The sequence below is a fragment of the Chelonia mydas genome, chromosome 5 (assembly GCF_015237465.2).
Source record: "Chelonia mydas isolate rCheMyd1 chromosome 5, rCheMyd1.pri.v2, whole genome shotgun sequence".
In the NCBI taxonomy this organism is placed as follows: Eukaryota; Metazoa; Chordata; order Testudines; family Cheloniidae; genus Chelonia; species Chelonia mydas.
Genome location: NC_051245.2, coordinates 72,523,008 through 72,549,134, shown reverse-complemented (window position 1 = coordinate 72,549,134; position 26,127 = coordinate 72,523,008). Strand labels below are relative to the sequence as shown.

The 26,127-nt window shown below is 42.1% G+C and overlaps 1 long non-coding RNA gene across 1 annotated transcript; it reads right to left on the bottom strand.

Moving 5' to 3' along the window:
• LOC122465884 lies at positions 1-26,127 on the bottom strand. Its single transcript, XR_006291010.1, has 4 exons — positions 26,114-26,127; positions 24,731-24,737; positions 19,479-19,481; positions 1-156 (listed from the first exon to the last, which is right to left on the bottom strand). It is a non-coding gene; the product is annotated as an uncharacterized LOC122465884 (long non-coding RNA).

The window sequence follows — 26,127 nt, the reverse complement described above, 5'->3', positions numbered from 1 at the left end:
TGTTAGCTTTGTCAGCAGGAGAGTGCTCCTGCCGACAAAGCCACGTTCACACTGCCACTTGCGTTGGCAAAACTTTTTTGTCTTTCATGGGGGAGCTTTTTTAAGTACCCGGGAAAGCCAAAAGTTTTGTCGACAACTTCGCAGTGTAGACAAGCCCTCAGAGAAGTTGATAAACACCAGTTTAATAGTTTGCAAGTCCACTGAGGGCTTTCACCTCTTTTAAACATAAAACCTCCAAACTAATTCAAAACTACCCAGCTGTTTTTCATGGGGAATCCCAAAGATCTAAGTCCCTGGATCTGGGTCTCACTTACACTAAGCTACTTTATACTGCTGCAACATATAAAGAGGCTTTAGTGTAAATGAGAACCAGGCCTGCAGTACTATTTGCAAAAGGACTTTCCTAGCAAATATGGACTCAAGTAAAGCCTTCCTCAGCGTCTCCATGCACTCAGTTACAAGTGATTCCTAACATTCTCTCTGAAATGACTCCTGTAACAATGGAGTGCAATGATATTGCTAATGGTTGCTCCAAGCATTTTCACAATGGTTATGAGACCAGACATATAGCTCCTTAAGTCTTTAAGAGTCAAGAGGTTTATTATTAGTAGGATTACATAGACCCCATATTAAAATGGCAGCAATCAGCAGGTTTTAGAACTGCATATCTGGACCTATTGAAGACTCGTAATCTTTAAAAAGTCTATTTTGACTGCAAGTATAGAATGCCTGTCATTTACAGTAGAAGACACAGAGCATGCAAAGGAAGAAAGCCGTTAAGTGAAAATCCACCTATTACTTGTCAGAGGCAGCTTTGTCCACACATAATGAAAACTAAGCTTACCCCTCATACGAGCTAGTTATTAATAGGCCCTTAGATCTGATCCTGCACACATTCTTGTATGTGCTTAATTATAAACATATGAATATCCCATTGACTTCAACAGGAGTACTCAGCTGTGAAAAGTTAAACACGTGATTAAATGTTTTCAGGATTGGTGTCTTAGGGGAGTCTGTATTTAAAAAAAAGTAATCTCTCAGTTTCTAAATAAAAACTATGTAAATACAGAGAACACAATGTCTAAAATAGAGATTTCCTTCCTTTTTGAGCCAAGATGGGGAGAGGGGAGGATAAGATTTATTTCTAACTATGTGATTCAGGACAGAATATTGTGGTAAAGAATTAATCTTCACTCTGTCTTATTCCTCAGTTTAATGCCCCTTCTCCCTTCCTTCATATACATGTGTATGTAATGCTAGTCAGAGCAGTAACAGTGTAATTAAAGTCTCTACAATACAAAGTGCTACTAAAAATTCATGAATAATTGGCTCAATGTTTGAAGAGCCTGCATAGCTACCCGTTGTTATCCAAACATCTGTTTCACTCTCTCCCATAGCTCTGATATGTAAAACCTAAATGAAGCTATTTAATTATCCTGAAGGGGTGAGCTACATAATGTGATAAATCTTATCACATTCTCAAAGATTAGTTTCATAATTTTTGTTTTGACTAATAAAATATAAAGAAACTCACTGTTCCCCCCCCCCACCCAATGCTTTGAATGTCATATTATAGTTTGTTTTATCTTCATAAATGTAAACATCTGTGGAATTAGAGCTTCCAGCTAATTTTTCATGAAATTAAAGCAATCTTAGTCCATTTTTAATCCATCCATCAAATGCAACAACATTTCTAAGCAGCTCTTATTTGTTTTAGGGGCTTTCACTAATACCTCCTGAGGAAACTTCACCCCCTTCCACATTATCCTTATGCCATGGGAGCCCCCCAGCTGCCTTAATTGAAATGGCAAAAATGAAGTAGATGCACAAAGGAGTTTCCGCAGCCCTTGTGTTCTGAAGGCTTGAAGTTGGCCAACATGGATGGAGGTTGCAAACAGGCCACTGGATTTATGCTTACAGTGAAATCCCCTATTGGGAGTTCTGAAGGGCAGCAGCCACAATTCTTGCCAAAAGTCTGAAACTAAGTCAGTGTGTTGTGCTGCAGCCCTGCACCATGCAGCAGACTGGGAGGTGGGCTGGGGGTGGAGAAGGTGGGATTCCATTTATTCCTCTCCCGTCACCTGCTTAATTCCCAGCACAAAACTCATTTGGTTGGGTTCCGTGTGAGGAAGAATTTCACCCCTGTGAATAAATTAATGACAGCAGTCATCAACAAACCAAAGCTACTTGAAATCAATATCATGGGGATGACTTCATTTAGACCTGGGAAATTGAAGTCAACACCTGGCTAGTCATTATGTTATCTCGATGTGAATATGCAAGGCACAGCTATCCAAACACTGGTTGATACTGCCTACAATGGCAATAACTGTTATAACCTTTGTCATTGCCTTGGAATTTCATGTTATGTAGCATTTCATATTACGTGTAACTACAGACAGATTTCTAAGGCCTTTTCTGCCTGACAAAGTGGCATTGTTTTTGAACTGATTTAAACTGACCCACTCTTATTTCAGTTTAAAACAGGTTTATTTCAGGTTAGCTTAACCAAGTAGGAATCCGTTTAAGCTAAAGCATTAAGTAAACCACTCTTAAATCCCTCTGTGGATACTTTTATTTCAGTTTAACTAAACCAGTTTAAAAACCAATTTAAGTTAAAGCAGTATAACTTTCCCATATAAACACAGTCTAATACATACCATGCAATAGTTTCCCAAGGAATGTACAGAATGGTACTATATATTCTCACCAAATAATCATTTCGGTGCAGTGCACCATTTTCATTAAAAATAGCTTTATGCCTATGATTTTACTATCACTACTGCATGATTTTATGATTTTTTTTTCTTGATCTACTGAGTCCAAGCTACCCATAATTCCACTCTGATATCTTACATTTGTACTCAAAAATATACATTGGTGCACATTAAAAGGGATTTGTATGGCCAAAGTAACCCATAGGGGCACAATCAACTCCTTTTATACTCAGAAATACCCCTTTAGGGACACACACTCAGGCTGGGCACAAAGCAATTTAGTTTGAAAGTTTGGCGTACTGCGTCACACATTTAAAGGAATGCCTGCGCCTCACAACTTTTGGTCTCTTTTCCTTTTGCTGTGTGGGATTCTTGGAACTATGAAAGAGATTTAAAACGTGAAGTGTGGTGCTATTAGCACAAAAATATAGAACTTGAGGGTGGTGATGTGCTACTGCACTGAATAAAACTGAGACAATTTTCTAGCTTTGGGCTTGATCCTGTGAGGTACTGATCTCCTTCCCAGAGCCCTCAACTCCTATTGTCTTCAGGAAGTGCTCAGCCTCTTGCTGAATTGAACCCATAATTTTCTAAACTGGCTACAGTAACATTTCAGTTAGCTGTTAGATTATTCCACATAGTGTAACCAGATTTCTTCCGACAAGAAAATAGTATTGTTTATGATAATAAAATATAAAGGGGATTTTAAAATCTTACACTTATATAGGCAACAGTACTATCTGTTTTCTTTACTCCTAGATCTGTCTATCTTATCCTCAGGTGAGGGAAGGCTCCTTCTTTTGGTGGCTCGCTTTACTCACAAATACTGACCACCTTTGTAAAGCACTTTGGGGTCTAAAAGATTTAAATAAATGCTAGGTATTTTTTACTTATTTTATTATCTATCTAAAATGTTTAATGTTAAAGGAATTGTTTAAATCTTTTTTTCTTTAAGAGTATTTATTCCTCTCTCTTCTCTTCAAGACATATATTTTATTCTCTGAGTTTGGCCTTGCCCTTCAGCCGCTTCTTTTCCTCTCTGCTCAGTTTCCTTTCATTATTTTTTCCTCCCTTATTATATGCAAGCTTTTGGTTGCATTCAGGGGTTGGATCCATGGACCAAATCCCCTACTTAGTGGGGGGCTACAGTGACTGCAGAAACTACAATAGTCCCTTGGCTGCAGTCCCAGGTACTCCACTAGCACTTCATAGCCTGGGGGAGAGTACTTCTTCTCCCACATCTGTCTCCCCAAAGAATCTCTACACACAGAGCTTTCAAAACAAGCTTTGCACAGAGTGGGGTAATTTGGCCCTTTCTTCTCTGGAACTTCAACCACTGGAATCAAGGATAATTTGAATAATATGCAGCACCATTTTTCCATCCTCTTCATAATGTACTAAAACTACTGCAATACAAAAGTCTGAAGAAATGGAATAAGAACTGAACTTCAGCCTAAATGCTGAATTTCTGGACTTTTATAGGCTTAAATCAGCCCCTTATCCTTAGTTGTTTAAAGCATCGTGCAAGGTTTTTAGCTATCTGACACCCATTAAAGTCACTAGGAGTTGAATGGTTAAACTCTGTCCTTTATAAAGGTAGGTGCTACTGTTGCTTTAATTTTTTTCATGATTGAATAATATGTATTCTGAACATTGGGCTTCAGAGATACACACCTCCCATCATTTTTACACATTTCATTCAGCCCTTTTTGCAGCATAGTGTTGGAGAAAGAAAAGACATTAGAAGGTCGTGCTTCCAAAGAGCAAACTTCCCATTGTTCTTTGAATAAGAGATTGTATTTGAGTACAGAGCTTTGCATAAGAATTAGTCCTTTTTCTTGTATAAAGTCAGCTATTTTCAGCTCAGTGCAGCAATCTTCGATTTCTTGGTTGTAACTATGGCAATACGATTAGATGGCATTCAGTAAAATTTGTTTTACAAATTAGCATGGCAGGGAGGAGGGGTGCACCCCATGACATGGATAGAGGACCAATGCAAAAGCACTACGGAATGAGATTGAAATGGAATCAGGATTCAGAATATTCCTCTCACTAATGATCCTTGGATTCATCTGGCACTCTCTGGTAGTTTGTGAGTGATATACAGTTAGCCACAATAAACACGATAGGATCAACATGCCTGATGGGATATATTTCCTACTTTTTTTTAATAGCACCACAACTTCCCATTTTGAAAGTACATTTTAATCCCATTTTGGGGTGTTTGCTGATTTCTTTGATCTGATACTTTTATAACATTTGCGGTCAAATCAATTTCAAGCACTTACATTATGGTACAAAGCTCATTATGTTCTGGGGCAAAAAAAGTTTTGTGCTAAGCCTTGGGTCATGTTATAATGAGGATAAGAATGATTGTTGGTGTGCTAGACAGAGTTCTGCCTCCCTACCTTTCTGCTGAATGGAACACTCCTCACCAGTTCAATAGAATGGCAGGCCTCAATTTGCACACCCTAATGATGGCTTCCTGAACTTTTGCATCGTTTGTAATAAATCTAGTTTTGATCATATTTCATTATGAATGAGTCTCCTATTCATTTATAGCCCTTTTCTTAATGATACATGCAAAACAAAGTCAGAAGGAAGTGGAATTTTAGGTGCCTATTTTTCAAATGTTTAATGTATTTCCCTCCCCTGATTTGTTTGTTCAAAGGAAACTTTTCTTAAAATCTAATCAAAATCTTTTTTAAGTAAAATAATTTTATGACTGCTTTATTTTTAATCTTTACAACTACATTGTAGCTCCCCTCCCCCCAAAAAAGGAGAAAACAATGGAGCACTTTTCTTTTTAAAAAAATATTTTTCCTTGATCTTTCTGATTTGGTTTTGTACATTGTTTAATCAGACGGAACCAATCCTGCAGTCCATGGGCATACTGGGTGCAGTTCATCTCTGAACACACAGCCTCTGCACTGTTCAAATCCCAATTGAGTCCTTAAGTATTGCATAAGGCTTGTGCTGAGCCTCTGCACAGAGGTGAATGGCACCCAAGGAACTCCCATGGGATGTTTTGCCTGCATAAATACATGCATAGGAGTTTTGCTTCCATAAACAATTTTCCGCGGCTCTCATTCAAATGGTGAATAGCTTAAATGGGATTACTCACATGATTAAGGGCTATAGGATCAGGCCACTCATGGGAAAAATAGCAGATTGTGTAACCCCACACAGTGCTACTACTACTATCTGGTAATATCACCTTCAGAAACTGAAGTCTGATTGTTTAGCTGTTTTAGGACCCAATCCTGAAGTCAAAGAGACTTGTAGGTGTCTAGTAGTTTGATGTCATGACTAGCACGTGAATTGGATTTAAGTGACAAAGTTGTACAGTCTTGCCCTCTCTCTCATCCAGGCCTGTCTGAATCCATTGGCACAACAATGTCAAGACGGCTGGAGACAGGTCTGGATGCGGTAGGAGGCCATCAAGTCCTACTGCACCTGAACTGATGCCCTAGGCTGGCTACACAGTTCTTACCATCCACTTTCATAGCTGGGGAGATAAGCATATCTGCTTGATTGCTTGGTCCATCAGAGAAATCTTTCTAGAGGGAGCCAGGTGTAGCTGTCCACTCTGGTCAAAAGTCGCAGGTAGTACCGTCTACTGTTACTTATGGTAGCAGGCGTAGCCTGACCTGTCTTGAGAAGTTTGAACTGTGCTTCATCTGGAATCACACCTCAGACCTGTTCATCAAGGGTGGACCTACCAGGAGTACAAGACTCCAGATGACTAAGTTCTGAGGGTCATTGGGATACACACGCCTCTCCACCATAACAAGATAAAGGTCCAAGGAGTAGAGTTTGACATGCAGAGGAGCATGGACTATTTCTCTTCAGCTTGTGACACGTTTTTTGGTCTCACAATCAACATCAAGAAGACAGAAGCGATGTACCAGCTTGAACCAGGAAAGCCTTATGTAGAGCCTATCACAGTGAATGGTCAAACCCTCCAAGCAGTGGACAAGTTCACTTACCTTGGCAGTATGCTGTCAGGTGCAGTTCAGACCGACGATTAAACCAATTCCAGAATTGCCAAAGCAAGTGTGGCCTATGGCAGACTACGTGCAAATGTGAGAGTGCAGAGGCATTAGTTGTCAAACAAAACTGAAGGTCTACAAAGCCATTGTGTTGCCAACTCTGATGTATGCATGCAAAACCTGGACAGTGTACAGATGCCATGTTATAAAGCAGGATTAGGCATTGCTGCCTGAGTGACCATCCATACTGGCATTCATATACCAAACACATGTTCTACTCTTTGCTATGTTTTCCCTTCAATACTTTCCTCCACAGTTATTTAATTACAAATCTTCTTTGAAAGCCAGGAACAGAGAAATTACTTCAGTAGACACATAATGCATTATCAAAATTGCTTGAGTTTCTTCTCAGGTAGAAGCAAACTATTGAGGTGGAAATTTACTTGCTTTCACTACTGGTTATCTAAATAATTGTTTGCAGTTCTGAAATGAAAATAAATGAATGTTTGCATATAAATAACCATAACCTGTTTTCTTGCCAGTAAAGCATACTCTAGTTGGCGGCATAGAGAGCACTAGTAACACAGTAGCTTCAAAACTGCTCTGCCTCTTTTTTTTTTATCCTGTGGAACAAGACATTTAAAAACTTTTTTTATGCAGTATAAGCAAGAGATAGCAGTTACCATGTTAAACTTGCAGAACAAGTTTCAGCAGTTTGTTTAGTTAGCTGTGAATCTCTGAAAATGAACACACTAAGGAACCAATTCATCTTAAACAGGATATGTATTATAACCCGGGGGTAAAATGCAATGTGACAGCAAAGTGAGAATGACACACATACAGATTTTTGTAATCTGGCATATCTGGTTCCTATGTTATTCCAGTGCAGAGAGTGGAAATGAAGTTGAGCAGTGGGAAACCTGAAATCTAATCCTGTAATTTAGCAGATGATGTGACATCAGTTCTGGTTTCAAATGTAAGAAATTAAAGGATTGGGTAGAACTATGAACCACTCTTTTCCAGTTAGGAAGAGCTCATGTTTGAGCATGCTTCAAAATACAAGGAGTTTGTGTAGAGGAGGCTGAACCAGTGCTTCTATATATACAGTAGCTATTAAAAACTTGGCATTTGCCAATAACTCCCACACAGTTACCATAGACTTAAATCACCCCTTCCTGAGGAAATATCCCTGCAATAGAACTGTGGGGGAGGGGCTCTTCAGGCATTCCACATGGAATTTTCACTGAATCATTCCATTTTGGAAGAGAGATTTGCCCTCTCCAAATGGGGAGCAGTTCAGCCCTCAAGGCTCACAGGTCCAATGGCTTCTCCAGGAGCTCAGAGCCATATACCTAGAGGTGCTGCTTCTTGCAGTACTTCCAGGGCCCTCCTGCTCCTGGGCACCACAAGTCCATTCAAACACCATTTTTAGGGGCTTCTAAACCAGTGGCTGTCCCAAAAGCCCCCTTCTAAGGAGTCTCCGAAGCAGAGTGGAATTCTGGTTACCCATCTAATTCCTCAGCCTCCCTCTCCCTAGCCACAGATCACCAGTTTATTGGACCGCTCCTACTTCATCTCTCTGGGACAGGGAAGAGCCATGAGGAGGATCTTGTGTATAGCCCTTTTGGGGGGATGATGAGATTTCCCATTCTAAGTGCAGAGGGGAATTGTGGTATCTCAGATGGAAGTGTGTGGTAACCGGTGGCTAATGCTGACTCTTTAATAGTGACCATTGTGGCCATGGGTACTGGGAAATCATGGTGACTGAGCCACAATTTGTGCTCCCATTTCTCTGGCTGGTGGGGATTCTGTCTGAGTAGCATAAAAGTGATGTATGCAGTCTGAGTGGTCTATGGTATACAAGAAGGTTCACCTGCTATTGACCTCTCTGATCTTTCAGCAGCATATGAATGGCATTAGCAACATGAGGTTGCAAAAAATTATATCCTGCCCACCCTAAAAAAAGGTGCAGGTTATATCTATAAAAAAAGGGGATGGGACCAGGCTTAAAATGAAAAATAGTTTCCAGTCACTAATGTGGCTTGCAGGCCCACTTAATACATCTGTCTCCTAGGTTTGCCTTTTTTTTTTTTTTTTTTTTAAAGCCAACCAAATGTTCCATTACAGCCTTGAAGTTTAATGGGACAATCAGATAGGTATATCAAGAGCCTATGTAAATGTTCACTGTTTCTCTCCTTTTAATTTGTGAATGCAGTAACTGTGGTTTCGTAATGCCTGCCTCTGATTGAGAGGAATGTCTAAGTGTAACAGGAGCCTGTGGATAAGGTTTACTCTTCTGTTGTCTTCAGTACTGGGAGAACAATGCACAAAATGAGTCATTACTTAGCTGACAATATAGCAGATCAGAAGTAGCTGATACTTATCTATGATTAGGAAGGCATCACTATAGTTCTTTTTACCTGAGCAATTTAAAACCTTTCCTTTAATCAGAGAGAAAGGAAGCTCTGCTGTTTTATTGAGTGAAGGATATTCTTAGAGTTACTGAATACTATAAGATCAGAATTTCCACCTGTCCTTGAAACAGCTTCAAGTTTTCCTGTTCTTGTGTGCTAGACTTTCTTGCACCAAAGAAATCTTTCTCAATGAAGGCTGTCCATCCAATACTTATAGGTCTCCTGGGAAATGAGAAGCGTGTGGACAGTGGAGGTGCAACCGTATGGGGCAGAAGGAGAGGGGTGAATGACTTCTGCCCCCTTTATGAATAAATACATTCTGCCAACCTAAATTCCTCTGTCACATTAACTGGAGAAGATATTTCTTCACTTCCTGTCCTTAATTTATGTAGTATTGCTGAAGCTGTTATAATGGCTGCCCCCTCTAGAGTTGCCAACTTTGTAATATTCAAAAACCTGCCACTCCAGCAGGCCACCTCTCCCCTCCCCCCCCCCACCCCGAAGTCCCTGCCCCCATTCATTCTTCTCTCTCCTTTCTTTCTCTTCCCCCCCCCCCCGCCCCCCATTCGCTCACTGCTTTTCTCTTCTCCCGCTCCCTCCCCTCTGTCTGGGTCAGGAGGGATTTGCCTGCGGAGCCAGGGCTGTGAGCTGCAGCTGCCTGACACAGGTAAGAGGTTGCCCCAGCTTAGCAGAGGCTGGCGCAGGTGATGCCTGCCTGTCTGGTGAGTCGATCTGACTAGACTCTGTCAGTTCCCCTTTTTGACCATCCTTTCTAGTCAAAAACCGGACACCTAGCCACCCTGCCTCCCGCCATGCTAGTGGCATTAGCAGTGGATGAAATGAGTACCACAGTCCCTGTTTAAGAGATCATTCATAGCATCTTTTGGATTTATAAGCTGTTCAGATACCAAGGTGATGAGCATAGTAAAAACTGCATAGACAGATACATTTTGTCATTCTGTAAAGGGCCTTGATGCTTGTGAAAGGCGCTATATCAACATTTATAAACAGCTTGACTTTTAAGTAAGTTACAAGGAAAATTACTGATTTTGTGTAAAGGATTCAGGAGTGCAAATGTTCAGTATTCATCATACATGAGGGTTTCCTGGTGCACAATGGGACTTCCAACTGAAACAGTTAGTCTAATATCTTCTCTGACACAATTGCTATAAACAACCTTGTTTTCCTCTACCCCAAATGTGCAAGTGAGTTCCTCTTATTTTTTTCTTAAAGGCCCATACCATTTTGTCAGTCTGGTGGTCTAGTTATGGCTCAGGAGATCTGAGTTTGGTTGCTCTCTGACTGGCTGATAGTGGTTTGGAGTACTCTGGCAATGCACTCTGCTCCTGAGGAATAGAGAATACCCATGTGGCCAACTCTAGAGCAATACTGATTGATAGGTCTTCATGGTGTCTTTTTTCCAGTCTCCTTCCTTGGAAAGCTGGATAGTATCTCCTTTGAGGATTCAGGACTAATATGGAAAAATGGGGGTGCAAGGGCTGTTCAGATGGAGGAGGAGGGAGACAGTGAGGAGTTGGGACCCATAACGGTGGTGTAGAGCTGAATCTATCTTACCCAGATGTTGTTGTATGTCACAGCAGACACGTCCATTACTGAGAAGGTAGAGCAAAAACTGCACCAGCAGCATCACATCCTTCAAACACGTGTTGATGACATTACTGCTGCCATTTCTCTTTCTCTGCTTTTCATTCTCAGAATCATTGCTGATGTAGTGGCAGCTGTTCATTCCACTCACCGAGTGCCAAGCACAGGTCACTGATGCTTCCATTAAGAGTGCAATCTTTCATGAGGACAATGCTGGGAGGGTCCAACCCTCCTGGTACTTATAGTTATTGCAATAATGCCCAAAGGCCCCATTCAGGAACAGCACCCTGTAACAGAGTGGTATGCCCCTTAAGGGCTGGGGGCCAGTGAGCCCTATCCAGTTGTCAGATCCAGGTAGGTAGGGCTCACAACATCCCTATAAGGGACTGAAAGAAGACAGTGGGAAGAGAGCTGCAGGAGGGAGGTTGCCCAACGAGTAGAGAGATAGGCACAGAGTGAAAGGCCTCTGGGCCCTTGGAGCCTGTGTGGGTCAGGACAGAATAGCTTTGCTCTGTGTTACTTTGTGAGGGTTTTTTGTTTGAATTGTATCCTCCAGGAAGGGCCTGAAAGAGATCTAGGAGGAGCTTTTAATCCTTCCTGGGCTAGAGATACATGCCAGCAGCCTACAGCCCCACTGTACAAACATATATGAAGACATAGCCACTTCCCTGAAGAGCTGCTCTGGTTCAGTCTGTGAAACTGTACTTATGTCTTCTCATGTAATCTCTGCATGCTCTTTTCATCCTTCTGGAGCTGCTGTCTGCAGCAGAGTTATCCTGTTGATCACTATGTCTTGCCTGATCTTAATTCCATTATACCCACTCAGGACCCTGTGCAGGACCCTGTGTTTATTGGCAGACCAACAGGAATGCTGGTATTCAATTTACTGCCATCTTTATTTGTTGATGTAGGAAGGATTGTGTGGGGGGTGGGGGGAAATTCACTTCACAACCCTAGCATATGGGCTGGTTGTTGGATGATTTCTAATCTTGTATGTGTCAGCAGCCACAGGGCCAGATTTCAGAGCTGAAATTTGAACAGGGAGAAGGGGTACTACTGCCATAGTGCAACAGCAGCAATATTCAGCAGGAGGCCTGTGGTGGGGCGGTGCCCACGCCCAGGCCAGATTGTGCTACAGCAGGCCAGAGCAGCTGCGCAGGCAGTCAATCAGAGAGGGCCTGTGGGGAGCCAATCAGGGCTGAGCAAGAGGCAGCCAGTCAGGGCCAGGCTAGGCCCTATATAAAGGCTGCCCAGGCAAGAGGCAGGCAGTCTCTCTTACACCTTCAAGGGAGAAGGTCTGTCTCCTGAGTGAAGGGGCTGGGGCCCGCAAGGGGGCTGAAGGGGAAGTGGTCCAGGGAGGAGAGGCGGACAAGGGGAGCGAAGGAGGGCAGGGAGGCTGCTGCCAGAGGGTCCCTGGGCTGGGACCCTGAGTAGAGAGTGGGTCTGGGTCTTCCCCCCTACCCCCTTGTACTACACCTGTCTGTTAGAAGTGGCCATAGCAGACTGCACCCGACCCCTGATAGGAGGGGTTAGACTTTGGGGATGTGGTTGACCACTGCGGCTGGGGTAAAGCAAAAAGTCTGCTGTTAACCCTGCCCCCGGAAGGGGGTGAGCGTGGACTAGGGGGCACTACCGGAGGGCAGTGAGATGAAGAGGATGCCGCAAGAAGGGAGCAACGTGGGTCTGGATGCCAACAGAGGGCGAGAGACTGCACACCACCAGTGGAGGGCGCTCCACATGGACTGAGTTAATTCCCAGAGTTATCAACGGAAGGTGCCGTGGTGGTGAGCCCCAACCCTGTCACAAGGCCGCACTGCACATTTTCTATGTGATTATGCTTGGCCACTCATTGTAGGGCAAAGGAGGGAGAAGAGTATGGCACAAGGAACCCATTCCACTTTATACACCTGGACCTTGCCTGGCAGGGTGCATGATCAGTTACTGCACTCATGGGAGTGCAAAGATTTCACTTGTCCCACAGAGGACATACTCCAACTCAAGGAAAACAGGGAGATGAGAGGAATTGGAGCCACCAGACAGGTGGCTGGTGAGACAAAGGCAGCTGGGAGACTAAGGGAGTTAGCCAGCTGAGTATAACAGCAGAGAGGGACCTGATAAGTCTCCAAATATGTTAAAGGCTGTTATAAAGAGATTGGTAATCAATTGTTTTCCATGTTCACTGAAGGAAGGACAAGTAATGGGTGTAATCTGCAGCAAGGGCCATTTAGATTAGATATTAGAAAAACTTTCTAACCTCAAGGGTGGTAGAGTTCTGGAAAAGGATTCCAAGGGAAGCTGTGGAATCCCCAACACTAGAGGTTTTCAATAACCAGCTAAACAAACACCTGTCAGGGATGGTCTAGGTTTACTTAGTCCTGCCACAGCAGAGGGGCCTGGACTTGATGACTTCTCAAGGTCACTTCCAGCCTTACATCTCTGATTATCCTCCGGATCGGTCAGTGGATCTGGCTGGCTTCAAAGTGAGGGGTACAATTCACACCATTCTCTGAGATAGTGCTCTCTGCGCCACCCATGTCAGGGAGGGATTATTGTCTCCTAAAACACAACCCTGCCCAGCTCCTACTGGGATTGTACCGATCCACACAATCCCTAATGCAGGCCTCTGATTAGGGACAATCTGGCCCATTTCATGTAATCTGTTGTATGAGCTGAGTGAGACAACAGATGCATGGTTGACCAGTTACTCACTGTTCCCTGAGTTTGTGACCTTAGGCCACAAAGTAAGGCCTGGTCTACACTACAGTTAGGTCAACATAAGGCAGTTTACGTAGACTTAATTATGTCAGTGTACACACTACAGCCATGCTCCTGCTGATGTAAGTGCCGTACTACACTGACATAACTCCATTTCCATGAGAGGTGTAGGGCTTCTGTCGATGTAGTTAGGGCGACACAGTGCCCATGTAGACACTGTGGGTTACTTACAACTGCTGGTAGCTATCAATTTCATACCTTCATGCTGGAGCCATGAAATTAACAAGAAAGCCACTTACAGCTTGGGCTGTCACCCTGGGGTAGGCTCCAGCTAGAGACCAGCTGCCCCTCAGGCTCCTGATTCCCTGTGCCCAGACTCGGAGCTTCCCATCGGGAACCCAGGCAGCTGCTGGGCTCCTGCAGGGAGCCAAGAGCCTGTGGGGAGGAGAGGGAACCTGGCTGCCGGCAGGGAGCTGCACAGAGCTGAGGGCCTGGGCCCTCAATCCCCCCACATTGCCCTTCTTAATTCAGTGGAAGTGCTCCTCATGAGGACATGCACCACTGACAAAAGGAAGGCAGCATGGACATGAACAACTGTGGTGGCTGTAAGTAGACCTAACACAAGCCGACTTAAATTTGTAGTGTACACATGCCTTAAGAAACAGTGTGGTGTCTGATGGGGGCTTTGTCTACCTAGTGTCCTGTGTGCTCATTGTAAACTTGTTTTCATGAATCCCTATAAAAAGAGAACTAAAAAATAAGCCACTTTCACACAAAATTACACAAGCACAAAATTCAGTGGAAAATAGCTTTTTGCCTGTTACCAAGCAAAAGAGTAACCTCCTCAAAATTTGCAGAAAAGCAAAATTTTAGGGGAATTAAATTGTCTGGAACACAAGAAAAATATTTTATGCTGATTCCCCACAAAAATTGTTGTCCCTTTCATGGTGCAGTAAGAATGCAATCCACTCCTGTTAATAAAGTGGCCTATGCGCCACTTTATTTCCTACACAAGCCCCTTTTTGAGGATGTAAACGGCACAGAGGGCTTCTCCACATGGAGACTTAGTCACACTGTAGCTTCCTTTGAACTGCATAGCAGACTAGCTTGCCATACAGTAAGTCTGTGTCCTTGCTATGATGCAATAAAAATTCTGTAGTGCATTTTGACGTCCTGCTCTTTGAAACAGCAGTAAGTCCAAGCACGCTACAGAACTTTTAGTGCACATTAGCAGGTTTCACATGACTAGTTAGGCCGTGGCAGGCTCGAGCACTGTAGATATGCACCCTGGATGTTGTGCTCTAACTGACTGTGTAGACAAGCCCTTAAATAGTGCATAGCCGTGGTGTGGGCCCTCTACATAGTGAAATTCTCTCCTGTAAAAAAGCAACACAAAAATGCTAATGCGTTCCACTGAAATCTACCAGTATCTCCACTGACTATCACTAGAAATAGTCCCAAAATGTAAGTCCAAATATGAATTTTCACAGATTTTGATATTCTGATACAGGATTTTGTTTGGGTCAGTTTCTAACTGCAACAAAAAGGGAAGGGCTGGGTGGGCAATGAATCTTACCAGAGTGTGTTTTGTCAGTCTGGCAATTGTCATTAGTCTGCTGGAGAATGAGATCATTTTCTCTAAGAGGCAGTCAGCTCAGAAATGTCAACCAACTCAGAAAATTAATTCTTGCAGCTGCTTTATGTTGGCTTCTGCATATTGCTAAAGGAGATGGATAATATATTTTATTATGGGGGATCTGTTATAGATTGTGCTGATTTAAATATTACATTTTAGTCATCATCCTAACTGAATGCATTTTGTTTATAGAATCCTGGTGAATAAAATGTAATGTTAGCTGAAGTGAAAGGCTAAAATGTAATCTCATCAAAAGCAATAACATTTTTTTGAGCCAAAATGTTCTCATTTGAATCGTTTTGTTGTTCTGATTTATTGAATGACTTCTCTCATCTGAAATCTTTAATGACATTAAAAATTCACTGATGCATTCATAAATCAGTTGAAATTTGAGGAAAATGCTTTGCATTCATTTGTTTGGGACACGCTGTGGCTGCATTTCTCTTGACAGCTGCCTAGAGAAATAAGACTGAAATTCTCTGTAGAGATGCATTCCATATTCAGTGAAAATCTTGACCAGGGCTTGTGACCCACTCTCTCATAAAGAACAGAACTACTTCAGGAGCATAGACCAACTCGCCTCCATTTTCCAGTAATGAAAATTCTTCCTAAGCACTAGTCTAATATTAAACAAGAAGGACAAGAGAAGATGTGGGCTTGATTATCTACCACCTTGAATCCTGTGTAGTCATTTACACCTACTCATAGTAGGTACAAAATGCTACTGATGATGGGAGTGAGTGGAGAATTTGCACTAGATAGCATTTTATGCAAACTCTGCATAGATGTAAATGACAATGCATGGCACCAGGCAGTGAAGAATCAAATATACTCAACAGATGTATGTTACCTTCATACATAATATATAAGCAGAAAATGTATTTCCTACCAGTTTCTCTTGTAAAAAGTAATTTGATGCATGAAAACTGTAAGAAGAAAGTCTCCTATCTAAGCTTTTTGCACCTCTTCTCATTCATCTTGCTATAGCATTTCTATTCCAGTCTCTCATTTCATATCATAAGTAAAAATTTTGAATCTATTTTTTCTTCTCCTACAACAGTGTATAATCACTGCTTCTTCTGGAAAGTCCAATTTTTTTTCATTTGATATTGCAGGGTACCTTGAATCCAATATATGATTTTTTTTTTCCTACATAGAACACATTTCTTTTCCGAAGGTAATGAAATGCAGTGATTTTTCCAATAGATATTTGTATAGTTTGTGGCAACTGAATTAATTTCCCTTTCTGACTTCACTCAGTATTGACATTAGAGGTAGTGTACATGTCGGTGATGATGATGCTTCCTTTTTCTATTTATCTTTTGAGAAAACCTTGTATGAACGTATGTCTTATCAGATTCAGCTTACTGAGTGCAAATGAAAAGCAACTAATTAGCTTCCTGTGCCATTGGTTATAAATAGCATCCAATAACTATCATTTATGTCCTCTCTGAAATTTGCCAATCTTGCTTCCTCTTCTATGGCATGAAAGATTTCACTGGAAGTACCTTTGCTTTATCTTACACTCCAAGCCATTTATCATCAAGAACCATGGCTTTAATCAGCCAACCTTAATAGTCATTGGCTTTGTTACAAGCCGTAGGTATATACCTTCCATCTTCAAGTGCTTGACTTAACATTCTCAAATTAGGCAGAAAGAGTAGACAATTTCTGTAATGAAGGAAAGACTATATGAAAGACTTTGAGCTCTTGTAGCAGAAAAAAGAAAAGGAGGCCTTGTGGCACCTTAGGGACTAACACATTTATTTGAGCATAAGCTTTCGTGAGCTACAGCTCACTTCATCGTATGCATTCAGTGGAAAATACAGTGGGGAGATTTATATACACAGAGAACATGTAACAATGGGAGTTACCATACACACTGTAAGGAGGCTGATCAGGTAAGGTGAGCTATTACCAGCAGGAGGGCGGGGGGGAACCTTTTGTAGGGATAATCAAGGTGGGCCATTTCCAGCAGTTGACAAGAACGTCTGAGGAACAGCGGGGGGGGGGGGGGATTCTTTGTTTTACTTAGGCCTAATGACAATACAAAACCTGGGAAGACACCTTTAAAAATGGTGACCAGATTACATCCCCCTAAATATCTTCTCAGAAGCGCCATTGAGTTTCATATCATGTGGTCCTTTGTTTCTATATTTTTATTTTCGGTGCCTGTCCAGAACAATTCTCCCAAGATTATTCTCCATGATTATTCTCTCAACAACCTCCACAGCCTGGACAGCTGGGGTTTCTGACACTTATCTACCAAAGAGGAGGCTGGTGTCTCTACCTTCCTCATACATGACTTAATCATCGACAAGACTGAGAGTCATCAAAATATCCTGTAAAATTCAATCATAAACACACGTGCATATTAGTGTGTACATCTATATATATATAGAGAGAGAAATGTACTCAACTCCCAGTTCCATCAACACAGGCCATTTTATTTAATCACATTGTTATTACAGTGTATTATATCTAAAGAAGCATAGGTAGGTATGACCTTTCTTCAGTTTTCTATCCAATTTTAACATAGCTCTGCCTTTGAGTCAAGTAGAATAGTTGTTACTAAAATTAGACTTCTTAATAATAATGAATGTGAGTTCTTTATTCTGCATGCAGCTCAATAGTCTTACCCTGATAACATACTAAATTGGGAACTTTTCATGCGTTGTAATTTGGGAAGTTGTTCCAGGGCATCATACACAGAGAGAATGTAATCTTTCTTCCTCAGGATGGGAGATTCCTTCCTGCTGCTGAAGTAGGGACTATGGTTTCCTTTTCCAGGATACTGATTTTTACTGATAGCAACTAACTTACTCCTTAAAACATGCAATACACTTGATTCTGCCAGGCCCTTGGTTGTGTGACCTGCCCTCTTGATGCAGAGCATCCTGTACGTAAAACTATTGTGTTCCACAGCATGTGTGTGCATGGAAAGTGCTGTGGGTGTAGGTAATGTGCGTATGAAGAGAGCCTCTTTCATTGAGGTAACTGCAGCCTACCAGCTGGAACAGCAGACAGAAGCAAAACATTGAACTAAAGTCAAGGCAGGAGACAGGAAAAGAAGTTTGGCAGAAACTAGGGTAAAAACAAACAGCTTTTTACTGACACTAGCAAGAAAAACATTGACATGAATCATTCGAAGAAGAAGGAGCATGCTATCCTAACCAAATGCTCTTTCTGGCCTCGAATCTTCACTGCCCCACACACTATGTAGTCATTTGCATCTGGGTGTAAATCTACCAAACCAAAATTTTCACCTCACACCAGTGTTAGTGTTTTCCATTTACCCTGCATTCACTTGGAACAAGCTGCAAGGAAGAACTGGGTCTATGAGATGTTTGTATAATATAATCTTAATCTAATTTACTCCATTCTCACTGTGGAATAACATACTGTAACTTTAAGAGTATTTTATATCAGTGTGAGAGCAGAATCAGCCCCAGTGTATATCTCAATTACACCCAGAAAACTATGTTAAAATAGTAAGGTTGCAAAGTCAATGTTTCAAAGATGGGCAACTAGTTCTGGCATTTCCTGGGCAATTATCCAGGTGCCATCATTTGCTTTAACCAGGGGACCATCCTTTCCCTTCCTGCATTCTCCTGGCTCATTCACTAGAAACCTTCCAACTTATGCAACAAAGGAGGCAGAAGTCCTACAGACAACAGCCTCCTTCACTACATAACTCTGATTCGTCCCCACAGCTGGTCCATCCTGAGCTAGGCAGAGTCCTATGAAAATAAACTATGATCATGTAATTAAAGACTGTATGTTAATGCATATGCATGGACAACCTTTAATGCTGGCATTTCCTCACTTTTGAATGCTTGACTTAGAAACTTTACAATTCTTTCAATGTAGCTTTTTTGGACATGCTTTTCTAGGTTTTTAGAAAAGCAAATAGAAATGCCATTATGTGGCATGATACCCACACTGGTCATCAGCAGGACTGGAATTTTAGATCCACAGGTCAGACCTCTGGTACCAAGCTAATGGCAGAATTGCCATCCTCAAGTGTTCAAAATGCATGAGTCAGGGCCCCAAAAAATCAAGAGATTGTCCTAAAATCACGTTTTGTGTTTGTTTTTTTTTAAATGCATTTGGGGTTCTTTTCATTTGACTTCTGTTTTCTGAGCCTTTGCAGGGCACTCAGGTCATGTTTCCAAGCTTTTCTATATAACTGGGAGGGAAAACCACAAACTTTTTTTTTTTTTTAAGTGAAAGCTGAGATTCTTAGGTAATGCCATGACTACTATATCTGAGGCTTTAACAAAAACAAGTATCACAACACAAGATAAAATCACCAGTTGGAAGCACTTTAACAAAGTAATTGATAGCAGTAGTAGATTGTCATCCTCTGTGTGGACCAGCCATTAGATGGGCATGAGACCCACTGTTTGCCAGTGTATTTCATCAATATTTGCTCACAGCAGAGAAATGGTGAGAGTCAGGAATCTTGGTTTCCATTCCAGGTTCAGGAAGGAAGTGTTCTTTCATGACCACAGACCCTTCTGTCCCTGTTCCCTCCAACCTGTTCATGTCCCATTCCTGTCTCTTTCCCCCTACCCACGTGGCTCCAAGTCCCTGTACCCTCACCTAGCCAGTCCCAGTCTCCATCCCACAGACTTCTTGTTCCACTTTTGGCCTCCTTGCCCAGCCAGTCCCATTCTCCCTCCAGTGCTCTCCATCTGAATCCCAATCTCTTTTCACCCTGGCTTCTTATTCCTGTCTACATCATAGAATATCAGGGTTTGAAGGGACCTCAGGAGATCATCGAGTTCAACCCCCTGCTCAAAGCAGGACCAATCACCAATTTTTTTCCCCGGATCCCTAAATGGCCCCCTCAAGGATTGAACTCTCAACCCTGGGTTTAGCGGGCCAATGCTCAAACTACTGAGCTATCCTTCCACCCCTCCCCCCCCACTTCCTCAAGATCCTCATCACAGTCTGCCCCCAAAAAAACTCGATGTTCCAGTTTCCTTGCCCAGCCAGTCCAAGTCTCTTCCCTCCCTCCACCCAGGCTCCTCATCCTGTCTCCGTGCCCCAACTCTTTGTCCCTGTCTCCTCACCAGGATCCTTCTCCCAGTCTCTTAGCACAGCCAGTCCCACTCTCCTCCTCTGACCCTAGAGGAGTCCTCCTCCGATCTTAGCCTTCCTTTCCCCTGTTTTCTCACCTCTTGGCTCCCAGTCCCAGACTCCACCCCCAACCCACCAGCTCTCAGTCCCAGTTTCTCCCCTACATCAGGTCAAGAGCTGAATCAGGGTGTTTCCTCCTCCTCACTGCCTGGATGCCAGCAGTGGGAGTATGGAGAAACAGCCTCACTGCTCTGTGTCCTGGTGCCCAATGCCACAATGGCTGCTAGGAACAGCAATGGCACAGAGTTCTGCTTAGCTCCTACAGCCCTGGGCTGGAGTATGTTCAGTACAGATGGAATTTTCCAAGAATTTAACTGCCAAACCCTAAACAGTCTCTGCTGAGCATATGTGAACTGTGATTTTTCAAAGGCTTTTAACTTGTCTCTATTTAGGCAGTTTTTCATAGAAACAGCAAAAGGCACCAGGGGGACCATTCTGCCAAATTTCAAATCCTTGCTCCAAAGCACAGAGTTGCTAGAGTTTATCAATCAAAGTATTATAAAAACAAAATGTTAACATGGGCAAAACAAAATTTTTTCCCACCATTCTCACTCAGAAATGTCTGGATTTTTTTTCTGAAACTTTCCAGAAAACCCCAGCCTAAGTAGACATCAGCATGGACAATTTCAGCCTGCCACCAGGTAGCTGACCCCCTTAAGAGAAGCGAGGGCCCAGTCTACTTGTGGTGGGCTAAATTAAGAGGAACAAGTGCATCTTGGTCCACTTGTAAACAACTTATTGACTAAGTGGCTGATTGGCAGTTAATTGATTAACAAGCACCTGGACCTATTCAAGAGCACCAGTGCTCGGTTAAGAGAGAAGTGCTCTTAAGGACAGGAGCTCGCAGAGAATCTGGAGGCTTATTCCCCTGCCCCTTGCCAAGCTGACAGGCAAAAAGAGTGAGTAAAAAGAGGTTGGTTAGGAAGCAGCTGACTGGGTGCTATAGCTGGTCTGAAGCATCATTCAGTTCTGGGCACTCATGATTATTATGGAGACTGAGACTTTGGATAATAACCTAGTTCCAGGCAGAAATCTAGAGATTCCTGAACTTGTCACTTGCCTAGGGACAGAAAAAGGGACTTGGGGGGCTAACAAGGAGGTCTTTTGTATTCTGTGAAAGGAGCTAATAAATTAGCACTCACAAAGGGGGCCTCTTGTTCTGGGTTCTGAGTAAAGGATTGCAGGTGCCAGAGGGAGCTGAGAGCTGCAAGCCTTCAGGGCCATAAGAGGGCACACTTGAGGATGGTGCCCCTTATGCAGCCCAAATGGTTACATTCTGGCAAAAGTTGTAAGCAATTGAAAAGTGTCTTATGATGGAAGTGTAGGGCAGCCTTCATTACAGGTGTCTCTATTAGTTCTGCCTATAATAAAAGGAGAAATATTCCTAATAGACTCTATACCTGTCTGTGTGTCACTCTGAAGCCTAGAATGTCAGAGTCTGTGAAGTAAGGGAAACGGGTATAAGCATGGTTAAGAGCTCTTTGTTCAGCATATCACCGGGTTCGATCATTACTGGGATTTATCTATTGCCATCCAATTTTAACACTCTCATTTTTGCTTTCAAATTACACCACCATGGTGTACTTCTGTAACGCAGGAATCTATTCCATGCCAAGAGTTCTAGACCCTTCTGATATCAGAGGTAACTCAATCAATCACCACCCTTACTCTATAGCTAACTTGCATGCAATAATTTCATTGGTTGTATGAGGGAAATGGTGGATTACTTGGCCCAACTACCACAACCAAGCAACAGCACAGGCTTTCAGCTACTAGTACCTTAACATGAGACCATTGTTAGCATAAAGTTAGAGCTAAGCATATATTCATATTTTTCAAGAGATTCACTTTGGGGGTGTACACATCCCTTTTATGTTCATTTTCTGAAAATATTCTAGTGAATAAGTCTGCTGGCAGGAATATTCTTGGAAATAGACAACTAAACAATTATTGGAAAATGATCACAAAAGGCAAATCTTAAATTCTGATCAGGTGCCTGCCATGTGATGTAGGTGACCAGCCACTCAGCTCTGCTCCTGAATATTAAATGCTCACAGTACAGCGTACCAGTTCAAGAATAAACTTAGCTCTGATCTGACTGACTAGCAAATCAATCTGAGACAATCATAAGGTGCTTCTCGACTCTTCACAAACAAAGGGGAAATGAAACCAAGAAATTATTTGCTCAGCTCTACCAAAGGCAAAGGGGCAAATCATCAGCTGGTGTAAAACATCATAGTCAATGAAGAGATTAAGAGATGCCTATACCTGAGTCCAGAAGGGACTGTTAGATCATCTACTCTGATATAGGCCATAGAATAGCACTCACTTGCCTTATATTGAGCCTAATAACTGGATGTTTTTCATAAGTGACTTTAATGAATTGTTTTGACTGAAATATTTTTTCACTGCTTTGAGTCTACTGTGACCACTATGGTGTAAGAAACCTGGTGAGGGGCTTTTCAGTGTCATTCGGTCTGCAAAAAATATTCTGATATTTTTACCAACATGGTTGCATCACCACAATACACCTTAAAGGGTGAAATTCACCCCTTTCAGTGGTGGTGGTGGTTTGTAACAAGGAGCTAAGCCCCACTTGTTAAATCCAGTCCCTTTTATTTCTTTAAAGAAAACCCCTTGGTGACAATTTGCTCCTTTCTCCTCACCAGCAGTACAACAAAGGGTGGAAGGAGGAATGACAGATTCTAGCCCCTTCAATATGTCCCATAGAATGCAGTTGGAGAAGGAGGGGCTGACTTCTTCTCCTAGCATATCCAATATACTAGTACCATAAAATGCAGTCCATGAATGGAGGAGCAAGTAGGACTAGTACACTCCAGTCCCTGAGAGCTCCTCCCTCCATTGAAAGTATACAGCAGTGCTAAGAGTGGCACATGCACATTGGCTGCCTTCTCATTCCTCTTTGGGGCAGAATCAGGGGGTATCCCCAAGGAGTGATGGTGCAAGCACAGCCCCAGTATAGTTCTCTGCCCACACCTCTGGAGCAGCAGTGGGGTTCAACTGGGAGAAAGCAGAGGCAAAGGGAGTGGGGAGCTGACCAACTTGTGATTGCAAGGAGAAAGAGTGCGTCTGAGACCCAGGAGGAAAGGGAGAGAAAGTGAGCTCCACTGAAGTCAAGGAATCACAATATTATAACTAGAAAAGGAGTACTTGTGGCACCTTAGAGACTAACCAATTTATCTGAGCATAAATAAATTGGTTAGTCTCTAAGGTGCCACAAGTACTCCTTTTCTTTTTGCGAATACAGACTAACATGGCTGTTACTCTGAAACCTAATATTATAACTCTGGGCAGAATCTGGGACTTGTTTGTGCACACACACAAGCTGTAAATCACTTGGTTTCTGTGCTTTTCTAAATTTAGTTGTGTGTGTGTGTGTGTGTGTGTGTGCTCCTGCCAATTAGTTTGTGTAGTATAACACAAAATATTTAAGGACTTTATGTTAAGTCTCTCTATTTATAATTGTTTCTGCTGATAATCTGATTTCTCAGTTTCAATTAATGGTATCCAATTGAGCTGTAACTGAGCTACAGCTGTCTGTCCATGCATAGTTATGGGAGTAGTTTAGAGTCACAGCCTGTCTTCCTGCCCTTGATGCCTTGCATAACCTAGGACAATAAAATCAATCATATGCAATTAGGCAATATACTAATAATAAGGAAAGATACTGTAAACCAAAAGATGTACTTCTGTGCTTCTGATAAACACACACATATTAAACATTGATGTGGCAGATCACTTTAGCCACATAGATATTCTTAGTATGAAGATATTGCTAAATATATTGGCAATTTTTAATTTGAAAAAGGTAATTGTTTGGATTAAAATGGATACTTATGCAGTCAGTTTCAATCATGGATAGTTTAAGATGAAGCAATAAAAGTATTTTATTCAATTACAATCTGTAAGGAAAAGGGTGTTTCCCAGAAAGTATGTAGTGACTCTTCATTCTGCACTGTAGTCCAATACAAGGAGCAAAAGTTATCTGTTAACTAGCCTCCCTGCCCTCTTCCCACTATGCACTCCTCATTCAAGTATGTCTCACGTTTGTTTGCCAGGATACCCGCAAGAAATGAGTCAACAAAGGCATTTTAGATCTTTTTTTTTTTTTTTTAAATTGTGTCCCACCACGCTAGCTTCTGTTAACCTCATTGCTTTAGCTCTTATACTTTCTCCCATAACTGCTTCACATCATTTTTTGTACCCCTCCACTGCCTCTTGTCTGACACACTTCCCAATTCTGCAATCTAATCCAAAAAGCCTGACCCCTGCAGCCCCATTGACCACAGTGGGATTCTATGTAGACAAAGGGATCTAGACACAGGGATCAAAGTGCAAGTTTGGGCATCTTAGACTGTAAATTTCTTGGGCATGTCTACACTAGAAATGCTACAGCAGCTGCATTGTAGCTGTGCCGTTGTAGTGTAAAACACTACATCAGTGGAAGGGGTCCTTTTGTCATTGTAGTAAATCCACCTCTTTTACAGTCAATCTGAATCTGCTGTGTGGGGAAAAAAAATCTAGCTTTTTCTGACCTTTCCAACCCTGCATGGGCTTCATGGATCTGAAAAATTTCTGTTATTCTCTGTCTTGGATCTATGGTGAAACATGAATGCACGGTTTGTGTGCACACAATTAAAAATTAAGAATTGCTGTTAGTAATCCGCATAATTGCGTTTGGGTGAGCATCAAAGCTTCAGTGAACTGTTCACCTCTACAGCAAACTGTGGAAAACAATCCTGTCAAAGTTCACAAATTAAATGCTATTTTCCCATGAAGAAAACATCTTTCACAAAGCTTGAATGTGCCTGTTAGGATGGTAAAGAGGATGGATTTAAAAAGAAACTTCCTTGCCAACATCTGTGAGGGAGTGACTCTGTAGTCATATGAAGACCAATCCAGACTGGTTCTGAGCTCTCTCAAATTTTACAGTTCCTCAGCACATTTTAGGATCAGGCCCCATCTATCAAACACAAGGCTAGACTCTGATTGCAGTTATATTCATGCAAATCAGAACCTGCTCCCAGCCTACCCTAAGAACAATTACCTTTTCTCTCTGCTTGGAGGTAGCATCTGGACTGTTGATCACATTCTGAGACAGAAGCTGTGAAACCCATCATGAAAGCTGCTGAGTGCTTTAGTGAAATATACTAAAATAGACAGTAAGTACCAGATTTTCAGATGAGCCTCTAAACTCATATACCGCCTGTTTGCCTGAATAAGCACACAACATTTGGTGGAGCAAGTTTAGAAGCCTGCTTGAACATGCCTTGAAGCATGAGGCGTTATCCCTAATACAATTCTAACCTCTTCACAGGTTCCAAGGCCAGATGGGACCACTGTAATCATCTAGTCTGACCTCCTGTATAACCAAGGCCATAGAATTTCCCCCAAATAATTCCTTGAGCAGATCTTTTAGAAACACATCCAATCTTGGTTTAAAAATTGTCAGTGATGGAGATTGCTCCAAGAGTAAATTACCCGCACTTAAAAATTTAGGCCTTATCTCCAGGGTGAATTTGTGTAGTTTCAGCTTCCAACCATTGTAAAGAAAGGTGTAACAACATAATCCTAGATTGAAAAGCCCATTATCAAATTGTTCCCCATGTAGATATTGATGGACTTTAATCAAGTCAGCCCAAGCCATCTCTTTGTTAAGCTAAATAGATTGCTCCTTGCGTCTATCAGTAGAAGGTATGTTTTTTCTATACCATCTATCATTCTCATGGCTCTTCTCTGAACACTCTCCAACTCATCATCATCATCCTTCTTGAACTCTGGACAGCACAATTGGACACAGTATTTCAGCAGCAATCACATCAGTGCCAAATGCAGAGGTAAAAGAAGATCTTAACTTCTAACTGAGACACCCCTCTTTATGC